Source organism: Heterocephalus glaber, unplaced genomic scaffold (genome assembly GCF_053883595.1).
Source record: "Heterocephalus glaber isolate CG9 unplaced genomic scaffold, H.glaber_assembly_v1.0 deba00000470, whole genome shotgun sequence".
Taxonomy (NCBI): Eukaryota; Metazoa; Chordata; class Mammalia; order Rodentia; family Bathyergidae; genus Heterocephalus; species Heterocephalus glaber.
In genome coordinates this window covers 16,668,552-16,684,690 of record NW_028258145.1, presented here as the reverse complement: position 1 = coordinate 16,684,690, position 16,139 = coordinate 16,668,552, and the positions used below count along the sequence as shown (strand labels likewise).

Below are 16,139 nucleotides of genomic sequence, written 5' to 3'. Positions count from 1 at the left end.
TCTGCACCGAGGGTATATCACTTGTCTTTGCAAAGACTTGGTATACAACAGGGTGTGGGTGTGTGGCTGCCCATGCAGAGGCTGCTTCAGGGCAGAGACAGGGGAAAGGCTGCTCCTGCACGTGACCCAACCCTCAGACTTCCCTCTGCCCTATCCCAGTCCTTGTATAGCATCGAGCCCAGCAACTCCTGGTTCCTTAGGGTACAAAGAGAAAAAAGGCCTCAGTGTCTTGCCTCAGGTGACATCCAGCCACACTAACCAAAGGGACCCACTATAGCTAACAAGTGACTATGTCCAGGTGACAAAAGTCACCCAAACTCTGAGAAACACAAAGGCTACAGCCTCATGTTCCAAAGGCAATGGAGTGGCCTTCTGGCTCTGCACTGGGGCTTGGGGCTCTGAGAGGAGATAAATACAGGAGGAGGATTCTGCCCCAGCCTCATGTCAGACATCTCTACCTGTGTTTGTCCACAGCTGCTGCAGCACATGAGGATGAGAGACCACTGGACAGCATCAGGGACAGTGACTTTTCCCAGGGGCAGTTAGTACCTGTGGGAAGGTACCCTAGGGAGCTTTAAAATGCAGGCTGCTGTGCCAGGCACAGGCCTGGAAAGGTTTTTGGGACACAGTGGGCTTGGGATCCAGGGGCCTGACTTCAGCAAGGCCACCAGTGGGCAGCAGGGCACTGACTGCTGTTCTAGACACTTTTCGGCTTTGCCCCACAACCTGTCAGTCTGTCAATCAGCTATGAAATGGAGCCAGAATCCACAGCCTGGACCCAAAAGAACTCAGGACCATGGCAGATGGTAGACATCATTAAGGCTGTTTCCACCTGACTTACATGCATGTGAACCAAAGCTGTGACATGACTGAAGAAATCCTCCCTTAGTCAAGGGCCACTTCTGGGTACTGTCTTCTCCCTTATTCAATCCCACAAGTGCCAGGACATGCTTTATACAGCAGGTTTTTCTGAGCCATTCATGGTGAATAAATGTGTCTGCCACCAGTGAACATCCCTGTGTGGACAAAGGTAGCAATAGATAAGTGGCAGCTCCTTCCTGGCCACCAGTGTGCACAGCTGGGAAGGTAACTCCTATCTTTCCTAGGAAGGGGAGACCCCCCCTCCCACCTGAGGACTTTGGTGTGTGCACTAGGAAGGTAACTCATACAAATGCACTGTCTGGGTGGCTCCACTGTGAGAGCAATTGGTATTGGCCACCAGTTGCCCCCATTCCAGTGCACACACAGTAGAGAAGGGGCAACCACAAATGCTGCCCTTCCTACGTGTTTCCTCAGCATCACAATGCTCCAAAGAAAGCATGCGGCTTTCATGAATGCCCACAAGAATGGGTGACACAGACCATGCGTCAGTGACAGTGGCTGCCACTCCTCAGTTCCCAGCAGGGAAGGACAGGGAGGGTTCTCCCTCTCATTTAAGGTAATGAACACTCAGGGTCTCAGAAAGACCTGGCCACTGACTCAGCAAGGAGCCACAGAGAGCAGAGGAAAGGAGAAGCCCTGCAGGGGGTCACCTGGTTCACCCTGGGCCACAGTGGGGACATCCCAGTGAGATTTTCCATTTCACATTTAGGGTTGCACACTTCATGAGCCAGCTGGCCTGAAGACAGAGACCATCCCAGAGCTTCAACAGAGGGGCCAGGGGCCTGAAAATCTTGCCCTGCTGCACTGTGCCATCTGGCCCAGTGGTTCTTAGTGCTAGGTCAGCTGCCATGCCTAAACCTGTCACTATCAACAAGGAGGCAGGTGGTCTGGGCTGGGGGTTCTGGGACCCACCAGCCACGCATAGCTTTGAGAATGTTGCTGCATGTTGACTGTTGCACACATCACAGGGACCTGGGATGACCTCATTTACAGAGGTCTACACTGTCTAGGCATAGCAGTGGACCAGACATGGTTACTGGTGAGCAGGAATGTGACAAGGGCTTCCTCTGGAGGCTGAGAGATGGCTACATTTTGAGGCCTGTCCCTGTGTGTGTTCATAGCTGCCACATTCAGGAATATGGAGTCTACTTTACAACTATAAGCCACAGGGGTGAGCTTCAGGATGGTGTGCTTCAGGACCCTTGAGGTAGGGCAGCTGTTCTGCCACCCAGTCAAGGAAGTGGCCAGGAGGCAGCACACCATAGCCTGGTGACAGATGACCAGCACATCCTCTTGTCTCCCCAGTTCCATGATGACAGGCTCCAATCAGTGCACCAAGTCCTCATAGGAGCCCCCTTTGGGGTACCCATGCAAGTACTTGTCCTGGTCCCACAGGGAAAACTCCAGGAGATAGTGGTCCTAAATTTCCTCTCATTTCCTTACAGATGTCCAAATCAATCTCACTGAGGACCTTCACTGCCCACAGGGCACACCTCAGCTGACAGAGTCATCCTCTTCATCTGGCTTGTCCAGACCTTCAGATCCTTGATGCTTCATCACTGATGAACAGGGCCAGACTTTTGGCAAACTCCTAGCCCCAGAGGGGAGCCTTGGGTTCCTGCCAATCCGGCCTTTTATGTTGACTTGCTCTCCCCATCCTGGCAGATGGAGATGAAGTGGGCAGTGTCACATAGATGTTCATGAGGTAGTAAACGATCCAGCTCTGCATGTGGTCAGCTGTGCGGTTCACAATGTAGCTCTGCCCCACTGCCATGATCTTGATACTGGACAGATTTTGTCAAAGTCCTCATCTAGCAACCCATATGACTTCTCATAGCACTCAGTGCACCTCATGAAATCCACTGTAGCCCTGTCACTGTCCCTGTTGACATAGTGAGGGCTGCCTCAGGATCCACACAGATGGGTTCAAACAAGGAGGTCTTGTAGCCATTCTGTTTCCCAACATTAAAGATCATCACTGTCACTGTCTGCTCTCAAGTAGTATTGGTTGCATCAAAAACTGCCACATGACCTCCATCCTCACAGAGGAGCCTCTAGATGTCATATAGGGCTGCCAGGGCACACTGCCTCTGAGGGTAGCTTGAGTGGAATGGCTGACAGCCTCTGGGAATGCTTGTTCCTTTGCTCTTTCCACAAACAAATCTTTGGATTCAGAGAGGCCTGGCTTCAAATTCAAACCCTGAGTGACCCCAGACCATACCATCACATTCCAATCTCAGTCTCTGTGCCTGGGAAAGTGAGACACCACTCCTAACTGTGAACACTCTTCTTCATTTCCTGGGAGTAAAACCTCAAGAGATATGCATGTCTTGGCCATATCCCAGTGCTACAGGCCAATGTGGAATTCCCAAATGGGCAGCCCAGTCCAGTTCAGGTATCAGGTCATCTTCCTAGAAACGTAGAGGCAAGCCCACCAGGACAATTAGTGTCAGACGGTTGGTCAAGAAAACACCACACTGCCAGGCATGCAGAGGAAGCTTCCCATTGTTGTTTGGCATCCAGATCCTCAGGGGACTCTGGGTCAATTCCCATGGGGATGCCATCCCCCAGCCTGGATGAGTCAAACTGTGTGGCTTTGAACCCAGCAGACAGGCTACCTTGGGCCACCTGAGATTCTGCCCCTCAGCCTGGGCAGCTTAACAAGACCCTATCTCAAAATAAAAGAGGTCTGGGAATGTAACTCAGTGGGAGAGCACTTCCCTAATGTGTTCAAGGCCTTGAGTTTGATCCCCAGTACCGCCAAGAAAAAAGAAAAGAATTTTCCTAAGAAAGTCTCAATAAGTCACTGTGAGACCAAACCAGCCCTTTTTTATTTTTTATTTTGCGATAGGGTCTAAGTTGCTAAATTGCCCTGCAAGGTTCAAAAATGCAGGCACCCTGCCTCAGCCTCACAGAGTGCTGGGATTTCAGGAATGTGCCACCATACACAGCTCAAATCCTTCCTCTTTTCAAGAGTCTGATGGAAGGCCAGGAACTTCATGATCTCATTGAGGAAATAATGAAGAGGAATAATAGTAGGCAAGCTGAATGAAGGGTATCTTAAATTATTAACCAATGTGGCCTCCACCACACATGTACATGAAAGTTCTCTCTGGCTATGGATCAGAAGAGAACGGGAGAGGAAGTAAAAATATTAATTTAATTACCCCACTTGACTATAGTTACATTTGGACAGAATAGACAGAGATGTCTGGTGTTACGGTTTAAACCAACAATGACCCCCCAAACTCCCATGTGCTCTGAGGCAGGGCTCTTTGAAAGTTATTGGATCACGGGGGTGCAATAGATGAATGTGATGTTAAGAGGTGGGGCCTGGTCAAAAGTGGCCATCACTGATGGCATCACCTGGCGGGGTGCACTTCCATCCCTGGCTTCTCCCTTCCTCTCTGTTCCTGACTGCCATGATGTTAGCAGCTTTTCCTCTGCGATGCCCCTCTGCCATACTATTTCTGCCTTGGAGCCAGCCAACCACAGACTGTAACTGTGAGACAAAATAAACCTCTCCTTCTTCAAGTTTCAGGTGTTGAGTATTGTGTCTCAGTGATGAGGAAAATAAAATTAAGACACCTGGACACCCAGAGCCCAAGAGCTCTGTCCCCTTCCCTCCCTGCACTTTGTTATCTCACAGCATTGTCCCGTGATCGCCTGTAGGGGGAGCCCTAGGGCATTCTCAAATTCAGCAAAGATTCCTGGAGTCCCTGTATGTGACCTCCAAGCCAAAAGGCACCATACCTAGAAAAGCTACAGGCCTGAACAATGAGGAGGACAGTGGGTACTGGGATGATATGCAACAGAGAGACCCCCATCCTGATTTTCAGGGCTCCAAAGCAGAATCTGTGATGCCCCAGCAGAGAGACCCAATAGTACCTGAGATGGATTATGTGGGAAGGATGAAGTTTTGGAGTCAGAATTAAGTTCACTTAGGGAAAATAAGGTTAGCAGGCTGAGATTGATAGGTGTTGATAGATTTTTCTTTCAGATTGATATTTATTTGACTATGCAGCTCTCAGTTTCCTGCCTCACCCCTCTTAAAAGTAGATTATTGTTTGTGTATCATAGTATTTTATTTTTTAGTGAAGTTTTAGGTTCACAGCAAAATTGAGCAGAAAGTAGAGATTTCCATCGTACTTCCTACGCATGCATAGCCTCCTCAACTATTGACTTCCTGTACCACAGTGGTACATAGCTGTAATTAGTGAGCCTATATTAACACATTACCATCCAAAGACCATAGTTCACATTAGGGATCACTCTTAGTGTTGCATAGCGTGATAGTTAACTGACTGTGTCAACTTAAGTAAGAAATGCCTGGCTAAATTGGGTAGACATAGTTCTGAATGTGGCTGAAGGGATTCACGAAGACTGAAGACCCATCCTGGGTGTGAGTGACAGCAAACCATAGCTTGCCACCTAAATGGAATAAAAGAGAAACAAAGAAGGAAGCTCACTTCTGTTTCTTTGGAGGCACTCCAGTCTTTGCCTTCACCTTGTACATCATCTCCTGGCTTCCAGTACAGACTCCTCAGCCTCCAGCACAGACCCTTTAACCTTCATCTCAGACCCCTTGTCCTCCTAATATGGACTCACACAGGATGCTACAGTGAGCCGCAGGCTTTTGACTGATCCTTCAGATCTCCAGTGCCCAGAAAGCCCTTTGCACTTTTCCACACCTGACTCTGCTAGCAGCCATTGTAAGCCAATCTTGTAAATACTTATATATTTGTATATCTGCATTAAATCTGTTTTTCTAGTAAGCACTCACTGACACACGTATTCCACAGGTTTGGATAAATATACAATGCATGCATCCACCATTATGATATCATACAGAGTAGCTTTGCTGCCCTAAAAATCCCCTCTGCTCCACTTATTCATCCCTTCTGCCCATAGAAGTGCTTGTACCATTTCACATTTCCACCAGCAATAAATGAGTTCCTATTGTTCCACACACTTGCCAGAATTTGATGTCAGTGTTCTGGATTTTGGTCATTCTAAATAGGTGTGTGGTAGTACCTCATTATTATTTTAATTTACAATTCGCTGATTACATATGATGTTGAACATCTTTTCATATGCTTACTTTTTTTTTTTTTTTTTGGTACCAGGGATCGAACTCGGGTCCTTGCGCTTGCGCAGCAGGTAGCGAAACCACTGAGCTAAATCCCCAGCCCTTCATATGCTTACTTACCATCTACGTATTTTCTTTGATGAGTTATCTATTCATGTTTTTTCCTAGTTTTTAATCAAGCTGGTCATTTTCTTATTGCTGAGTCTTAAGCATTCTTTGTATATTTTGGAGAAAAAGATTTTTTTGTTTTGTTTTGTTTTGTTTTTTTGGTACCAGGGATTGAACTCAAGACCTTGCGCTTGCAAGGCAGGCACAGTGCCACTGAGCTAAATCCCTGGTGAAAAAAAGTTTTTATCAGGTATCTCTTTTGCAAATATTTTCTCCCAATTTGTAGCTTGTATTTTTTTTTTTTTTTTTTGGTACCGGAGATCAAACTAAGGTCCCTGTGCTTGTACAGCAGGCTGCGAAACCACTGAGCTAAATCCCCAGCCTGTAGTTTGTCTTATAATTCTCTTGACATTGCTTTTCACAGAGCAGAATATTTACTTGCAACAAAATCCAGTTTTTCAATTCTTTATTTCATAGATTATGGCTTTGTGGTTGTAACTAAAAAGTCATTGCCATAACCAAGGCCACCAGGATCTTCTCCTGTTATCTTTCAAATAGTTTTGTAGTTTACATTTAGATCTATAATCCATTTTGAGTTAATTCTTGACAAAAGGCACATAGTCTGTGTCAAGATTAATTGTTTTGCATGTGATCATCTAGTTGTTACAGCACCATTTGTTGGAAAAACTATCTTTGCTCCATTGTATTGTCCTTGTTCTTTTGCCAAGATTCAATTAACTATATTTATGTCATCTGTTTTTGGTCTCTCTCTCCTGTTCCATTGGTCTATGTCTATTGTTTTTCCAGTACTACATTGTCTTGATCACTGTAGCTTGCTTGCTTTCTTGCTTGCTTGCTTGCTTGCTTTCTTTCTTTCTTTCTTTCTTTCTTTCTTTCTTTCTTTCTTTTTTAGACTGGATATTTCTATATGGTTCAGGCTGCCTTGAACTCATCCCTGTCTCTGCCTTTCAAATACAAGGATTACAGGCATGTACCACCATGCCCAGCTAGTCACTGTAGCTTTATAGTAACTCTTCAAGTCAAGTGATGTCAGTCCTCTGAATTTCTTCTGCTCCATCAGTATTAATTTGGCTATTCTGGTTCTTTTGCACCTTCATAAAAACTTTAGAATTAGTTTTTGACATTCAAAAAATAATAACTTGCTGGGATTTTGATTTGGATTATATTAGAATCTATAGGTCAGATTGGGAAGAACTAAAATCTTAACAATATGGAGTCTTCCCGTCCATGAACATGGACTATCTCTCCATTTTTTTTTAGTTCTTTGATCTCTTTCATCAGAGTTTTGTAGCTTTGCATGTATAGATTTGTATATATATATTGGGGGGCGTACTGGGGATCGAACTCAGGACCTTGTGCTTTTGGGGCAGGTGCGGTGCCACTGAGCTAAATCCCCAGCCCCTGTATATACTTTGATAGGTTCATTCCTAAGTGTTTCATCTTTGGAGAGTGCTAATGGAGATGGCATGTGTTTTAAATTTCAAATTTCTTTTGTCTTTGCTGATATAAAGAAAAACTATTGACTTTTATATATAAACCACATATCCTGCAACTTTATTAGTTCCAGGAAGGTTTTCATTTATTCTTTTGGATTTTCTTGGTAGATGATCATATTACCTGCAAAGACAGTTTTATTTTTTCCTTCCCAATATGTATGCCTCTTCTTTGTGTTTCTAGTTTTATTCTTTAGCTAGGACTTCTGTGATAATTAACTGATTGTGTCAACTTGAGTAAGAAACACCCAACTAAATTGGATCAGCATAGTTCTGGGTGTGGCTGAAGGGATTTACTGAAAACAGAAGACCCACCCTGGCCACTAACCAATAGGCATGTAGCCTGAATGGAATAAAAGGGAAACAAAGAAGAAAGACTCACTTCTGTTTCTTTGCAGGAGCTCCAGTCCTCACCTTCATCTTGGACATCATCTCCTAGCTTCCAGCACAGACCCTTCAGCCTCCAGCACAGACTCTTTGGCTTCCTGATACAGACCCACACAGGATGCTACAGTGAGCTCCAGGCCTTCAACCTTTGACTGGATCCTTCAGATCTCCAGCACACAGACAGCCCTTTTGCACTCTTCCACACCTGACTCCACTGACAGCCAATGTAAGCCTAGCTTATAAATCCTCATATATTCATATATTGTCTTTTTGTTTGAGAAAGGTCTCGCTGTGTAGTTTCGGCTATGTACCTCAGGTTGGCTTTGAACTCATGGTGATCCTCCTGCCTCAGCCTCTTGAGTGTGAGATTACAGATGTACATCACCATGCCCAGCTTTATATTTATTTATTTATTTTTTGGTACCGGGGATCGAACTCGGGACCTTGTGCTTGTGAGGCAGGTGGGGGAACCACTGAGCTAAATCTCTGGCCCAGCTTTATATTTATACATCTTACATTAAATCTGTTTCTCTAGTGGTACAACTTTCAAAGCAATATCAAATAGGAGTGGTAATAGGCAACATCCTTGCCTTGTTCCTGATCTTAGCAGAAAAGCTTCAAGTTTCTCATCACTAAATATGACAGTTTTATGGTGTTTGTAGATGTCCTTTATCAAATTGAGGAAATTTCCTTCTATTCCCAAGAGAGTTTTTATTATGAATGGGCATTGAAGTTTATCAAATGCTTTTTCTGCATTTATTGATATAATCATATATTTTCTCCTTTAGCCTCTTGATATAATAAAATATATTAATTGGTTTCTGAATGTTAAACCAGCCTTGCATACTTGGTATAAACCCTACTTGGTCATGATGTATAATCTTTTTATACATTGTTAGGCTCCATTTGCTAATATTTTGTTGAAAACTTTTGTCCCATGTTCATGAGAAATTTTTGTCTGTAGTTATATTTTCTTTTAATATCTTCATCTGGTTTTATTATTGGGTTGCTGCTGGTCTTATAGGCTAAATAAGGAAGTATTTCCTCTGCTTCTGTCTTCTGGAAGAGATTTTAAAGGATTGGTATATTTTTTCCCCTTAAATCGTTGGGAGAATTCACCAATAAACCCATTTAGACTGAGCGCTTATTGTTTTGTGAGGCAGGTGGTGGAACCACTGAGCTAGGGAGTATTTTTTTTTTTTTGGTACTGGGGATCGAACTCGCGTCCTTGTGCTTGGGAGGCAGGCAGTGGAACCACTGAGCTAAATCCCTGGCCCTGTTTTGAAAGGTCATTAATTATTGATTTAATTTCTTACTCTTTTTTGTGGTTTATTTATTTTTTTTGAGACAGAATCTTACTATGTAGTTCAGTCTTGAGCTCACTACATACCCCAGGCTAGCCTCAAACTCATGTCAAACTTGTCCTGTCTTAGCCTCCCAAGTGCTGGGATTACAGATGTGCACCACTACACCTGGCTCAATTTCTTACTTGGTCTAGGCCTATTCAGATTATCTATTTCCTCTTGTGTGATTTTTGGCAGACTGTACCTTTCAAAAAAATTGGTAAAATTGGTCCATTTCTTTCAGGTTATAAAATTTATGGGCATAGAATTTATAACATTTCCTTTATTATTCCATTAATGTCCAGGAATCTTTAGTTACGTCCCAGTAGCAGATTTCAACATGGAGGCCTTATTATGACACCTACCCTTGAAGGGCCAGCCGGCCCCCACATCTCGGATTGATTATGTTGGACCATTTCTATCCAGTGAGATGCTTATTCTGGATAATGACTTGACCACAGAGCTTCTGACTGCACCCAATACATGGATTTAGAGACTGTCTTACTCATCACCCTGGTTACTCACATTAACTTGCCTATGATCATGGAGCTCATGTTATGGTAAAAAGAATGCAGAAAGGGGCTGATGTTTATAGAATTCACTAGTTGGACCAGTGCCATACAACACCCAGATTTACCTGGCTTCAATCAAGAGTGGAATGATTTGTGTATGGTCATTATGTTCAGAGTTTCATTTAGGAGGCCATGGTATCAGCCTCTAACATGCAATATATATCATGTTCCAGTGACCAATATATGCTTATGGTCTGTTTCTTAGGCTTTTCCTTCCTTTGAATTTTTTGTAGTGCTGTCTTCTATTCCCTCTTCATTATTTTGTTGTAAATCTAATGTTGTCTTTCTCTTTGCTTCATGTCAAACAAGCAAGATGTGATCACACAGTGTTTGAGAGTAGGTGGCTCTTAGTCCCATTCCCCACAATGTTTGGTTTCTCTTCTAGAGGTACAGATTGGACCCAGTTGATTTCTTAGTTCCACATCTGATTCCCTCTTTCCCAAGGAAACTTTGGGCTTCCAAGGTGGTACCTTCCTCATACTCCTCTCTGTGGTTTTCTGGTTCTCTGGAATATTTCTTGTGTGAACTACTGTGGGGTCCTTTGTGTTTTTCCCACAGACAATTCTTAACTCCCAGAACTAACTTTCCAAAATGTGCTATATGCACACTTCCTTCCTCCCAGCCTCCACCCCTGAATGTACATGCATGCAACACTCACTTATTGCTATGTTTCCTGGGATTGGTAGCATCGACCTCCATAAACATGGAATGCAAGCATGGCAGAAATGAAGCACAGGGGAAGCACACACATAAATAAAGTATGCACAAAGGTGCATACAGAAATATTCAAGGGATGTAGAGGGGTAAATGTTAGATTTGTTTGCCTCTGCTTTGAGTGGAAGAGCCAGAGGATAAAACTTGAATAGAATCAAACTTGCTTTCTTAAATACAGTACTCATGAGGCACAGCTGGGGTAAATGTCAGGCACTGTAGCCTGGTGTTTTTCTCAAAATGGCTACATCTATCTGCCTCATAGTCAGATCCCAGTTCATTTGTCTACTGATGACCTATTGCTCTTAGTTTTCCATGCTGGTGCAGCATTCAGCTATTGTCTTCATCTTCCTACATATTTTGTGAGAATTTAAGGGGCAGTGCTCAGAGGATTACTACTTCATCCAGTGATATCCAATAAATCTCTCTGTTTCATAGTTCAGTTAGAAACACTGAGAAACTATCTTGTGCTAAGCATTGGATTGAGACAGTTTGATGCCACGATTGCCATGAACAGGTGAGCTCATTGTTAAGAGCCCACACCGGCCCCAGGACTTGGTCAGGACTTTAGCAAACATCCTGAAGAGGTCCTCCACCTCTCCCTCTTGGCCTGCACCCACTGGCACTTATGACTATGGACTTGCTGCTGTCCCTGATACTGTCTTCTTTTCTGTGTTCCACATCATCAGTGCTCCCACAGCCCTCACAAAGCCAATCAGCCACAAGGTCACCAATGCTGTCTTCCACTTATAAAGAGGTGATCATTTGTCTTCACGTGGACAGAACTCCTGGAAGTTGGATTTGCCTAATACCTTAGCTGTACACTTTTCTCACTTCTAGAAAACATGGGTTGTGTTCCAAGAAATGGATTATTGTGCTTTCTGTTTTGCCCCAGGAGCAATCTGTAGTCCACAAGGAGGCAGCATGGTTTAAGGAACCTGGGGCCAGGCTTGGTTCTAAATTCCAGTTCTAGATAATAGATATGTAGCCTTAAACTTCACTTCTTCAGTCAGTTTCCTCATCTGTGGAATGGGAATAACTATCTACTTGATGGGATTTTTCAAGAAGCCATGAAAAGAAATATATTACAATACAAAGCACAGAGAGCTGCTGAAAAATACCACTTTTCTACCCTATCTTGTACATAATGCTAAATCTATTCCCTAAAGAACTTGATTTTGGGCAATTTGACTTTCAAAGATTTTCTGTGTCCCCAGAAAATAGTATTTATATGATTGTGTGTAAGTGGGTATGTGTGTGAGTGTGCATGCACACACTTGAGGTCTGTTAAAGGGAGAATGCCAAAGTAAGTCTGTTTATGTGCATGACATGAGTACACTTGCATTCATTTAGAGATTTCAAGGAAAGGAATTTGTTAAATTTGATTCAGATAATTGTCTTATATATTAGTTTTTAATCCATCAGCAGGTCTTCATCAAACACTGCTCATTCTAGATGCCATGAAGCTCAGATCAATACAAGATATGGCTTTTACCCACAAGGATTTACCAGTCAAGACTCTTCAAGCTAGCTTAGGCACACAGGAGAAATGTACTGGCTCAGGGAGAAATACTACAGAAAGGGGATGAATAAACTTGGCCTCAGGTTCAGCTGGATCCAGGGTTTATTTTATGCTTTGCTAAGACTATTTCTGTGTGTAAACTTTCTTTTACACTGTGTGTTTCAATCTTCTTGCTAGTTTTGTCTTCTTAAACTGGCTCCTTTATGAGGTACGGGACATGATAATGGGAAGTTTCAGCTTTATATCATTACAGTGTGCAACTCGAGAAGAAACAGGGCTCTTTTCTAAATTCTAATGAGAAAGATCCCACAGAAAAATTCTGATTGGCCTGGCTTGGGTCATGTGACCATTCCTGGTCCAATCGCCATCCCTTTGAGAATTAATGCCCAGTCTCTGCCACCCACTCTGACTGTTGCCAGAGTGCAAGCACCACAGATGACAGACTCATGTGCTGGGAACAGAGACAGTTTCCCAGGTGAAGAAGCTGCTCTTACAGGCAGATGTTACAAATAATTATCTACTCTATGGATTCATTCTGAGTTTTGCTGTGGAATGAACGTCAGTCAGCAAAATAATTTGTGAGCAAGTTAATATTTTTTTGAATTCTATTATGATAGTGTCAGTAATATGTTATCTTTTGGTAATTAGAACAGTCTGTCTTTTGATAACATAAACAAATCACTTAATTCAAAGTTTTAGAAAAATGTTTTGATCCAGTTATTTTCAGCAAATGATTATGGTTTTATAGCTTAATGCATGTCCAACTCATGAACATTTTTCTCATTTACTTTATGTTACCCTTTATAAAGGGACTAACAGAATTTTAGCCATGGTTTGGGACTAGCAGAATTTAAGCCACCCCTCCTGACTACTCGATAGTTCATAGAGATTTTTTCATTCTGTGATCACAGATGCCTATAGGTCCTGGCATTAATTAATGTCTGCTGATATTAATACCATAATTAGGTCTACTAGATATAATCTGATATAACAGCCAAAAAAATCATTAGTGATGCTTTCAGAGGAAGAAATTTGAGATCTTAGAATTTGTCCTGGCTTTTGTGATATCTTAGGATAGGACCAGATGACCCAAGACCAAGCAGAAGAGGGTGTGGGCTCAATACACTGAAGTGGTGGTAGAATAGGGAGAGATCCCACCTCAAGTAGTTGTTACAGTGATGGGACAGTAAGTTGCTTACCTCACCCTAGTTCTGGCCCTGACAAGACACATCCTTTGATTGGATATTAACCATATCCATGGCTTTCACCCCACCAACGACTCCTCCAGTAACCAATCCCTCATTGGTAATACCCTGTAAACACCTCTATTGTAATACATGGGGCACTGCACCATTTTCTTTTTATAGCCTAGTTTTTTCTTACCTCTTGCTTATTTTTCAGACTATTGCTTCACAAATCCAGGATTAGGATCTGATTTTTCCTGGCATCTTTAGCCCTGAGGCATACTAGTTATTCAATAAATTCTAAGCAAATGAGTAAACTAATTGATGAAGAGTGGATCTAGTCAATTACTCAGCACCTGTTTCACAGTAAATCTGTAAGATTGATGCCAGAGCTGCAGGCTCCCTTCAAGAGCATCTAGTTCAGTGTTTCTCAAATTTTCACTTTTGCACATGATAATACCACTCATTGTCATTGTCCAGGCATTACCTCCAGGGAGGGTGGGCCCCAGCATCTATCACCTCTCCTGAGTTTCGACCTTATATGACCAACAAGTCCCAGCAGCTCATCCTTACCTGTTTCTGCATTAGAACTCTCCTCCAAACTGTTTCCTTTCCTTGTCCTCTAATTTTGTGAATAGCTCCCCCAGCCTGCTTATGTCACTCAGGTTCCTCATCTATTGTGCCCTCTTTTTCCAAGCACTTGCTGAGACCTGTTGGTTTGCCCCCATAATTTTTGATTCATTAGCCCTTCTCTTCCCATGCTACTAGCTTTCTATCATTATAACAACCACCCGGACTACTTACAAAGAGAAGAGATTTATTTTGGCTCCTAGTTTAGGAGGTTTCTGTCCATGATCAGATGGCCTAATGCATTTGGGCTTATGGCAAAGCTATTACATCATGGTGGAAGCTCATTGCAGGGCAAAACTACAGTACTCACCTTATGGACATGGAGCAAAAGAGAGAAAGAGGAAGGGACCAGGGTCCTATAATCCCCTTCAGTGCCCCCAGTGGCCTGAAAGCCTCCCACTAGACCTGACCCGTTAAAGAGTTCACCATCTTCCCAAAGCACCATGCTAGGGACCAAGCCTTTAACACATGACCTTCAGGGAACCCTGAAAATCCAAACTATAGCAGGCACCTAAGGGACAAAATTTAAGGAGATACTTTCAGGTGTGAAGCCTATACTTGCATGACCCTGAGAGTGGGTGCCTTAGATCACCTCACCATTGATGCTAAGTAAAGTAGGTGGAACTCTGTTCTTGCCCACTCAGATCCACTTTAAATGGTGAAGACGTCCATCCCCCAGCTGCTGCAGAGTTGACTCCTAATAGCTCACAGCTGACTTTCTCTAGAGATTGGCCCTCAGCCAATGGGAGCTGCATGGCTTTGGATATTATATCTCTTTCTCCTTCTCTCTCCAAGGACAGCCCACAGCCAAAGACTCACTGGCTTGGGAACACAAAGACAGGTCATGAGAGAAGGACTCCTGGCCTGAGAACCCGAGGAGCTCCATGGACACACTCCCTAGGGAAAACGGTGAAAATTATTTTTTTTTTTAAAAACCAACAATTTAAAACCTCTGGTAATGATCCCAAGGACATATAGCAAATGAAGAAATATTTATTCAAGAAAAAATTCAGTACGAAGAACAAAAATCTGCCATATTGGAGTCTACACAAGCTCCATACCTCCACTTTCTCAACTCAGTGAGATGGAAACTCCACTCCAGACTTGTTTATCCAGGGACACTGCTCCTCTTGACACCTCTCAATTATAGGGATATCTTCCTAAGAAGGGCAGGACATCAACATTTCTCATCTATGCCCAGCTACCTGTCCCTGGTCAGCATGGCTGACCAGTGGAGGCTTCTATCTTCTACCCAGCCTTCATTCATGGGGTGGAGGTTTTACCTTGGGTGTGACACTTCTGAGAATACTGGGACTAAACTAAGCCATTTGCTCTTGCCCTAGCTTGGATGGCAGTGATTTTATGGAAGGATAAACAATTCAAGAATATCGGAGGGTACTGCCTTGCCTCCTCCAAAAGCTCAGCTCCTAAATAGGGTGTCACTCAAAGAGAAGAGAGGCACTGCCTCCCCCCTCAGCTCTAGAGATATGGCCCAGAGATTTCCCCCCATTTCCACCCCCAGGGGGAAAAACAGACCAGAAGACAAATAGCTCCTAACTTCTTTTCAAGGAACTGGCATTATTTGTAATGGAGTATGAAGTGCAAGCCACTCTCAAAAACAGCAGAGGTTGTGGTGAAAGGCAGTCTGAGATTTATAGACCCATTGGACATATAGGATAACTAGCATCCAGTTGGTTTTCCTGAAAGAGTCGTGGAAGGAGACAGCTGGGAGTAACTTTCCTGGGATCAGAACAAATCTCTTAAAGAATTTGAGAGCTATCCTTCAAAGGAGTGGAACTTTACTGGCTTAGGTTTTGAAGCAAATTATCCCCCAGGATATATCATCTGATAATTAAGGGAGCCAATAGCAGGGTGCAGTCATGGAAAGAGAGAGTCAAAGAGCTCTACCTGAATTCGCATCCCTACAAATGTACCCTCTAAGAAGCAACACCCCATAACTTATGGGATGTTGCTAAAATGGTACCCAGAAAGCAGTGTATATAGTTGTAAGAAAGACCTAAAATTGTACCCTCATATTCCATTTTAAGATCTAGAAAAAGGAGACCAAACAGCCTAAAGAAAGCATAAGGAAGAAAATAATGAAAATTTGAGCAGAAAATAATGACATAGAGAATAGAAAAAAATTAGAAAAATCAGTCAAGCCAAAATTTGGTTCTTTGAAAGATGAACAAAACTG

The 16,139-nt window shown here is 43.2% G+C and overlaps 1 pseudogene; it reads right to left on the bottom strand.

The window, feature by feature from the left end:
- Positions 1–1,915: 1,915 nt before the first annotated feature.
- Positions 1,916–3,446, bottom strand: LOC101724278 (6-phosphofructo-2-kinase/fructose-2,6-bisphosphatase 4-like; annotated as a pseudogene).
- Between the last annotated feature and the right edge of the window lie 12,693 nt (positions 3,447–16,139).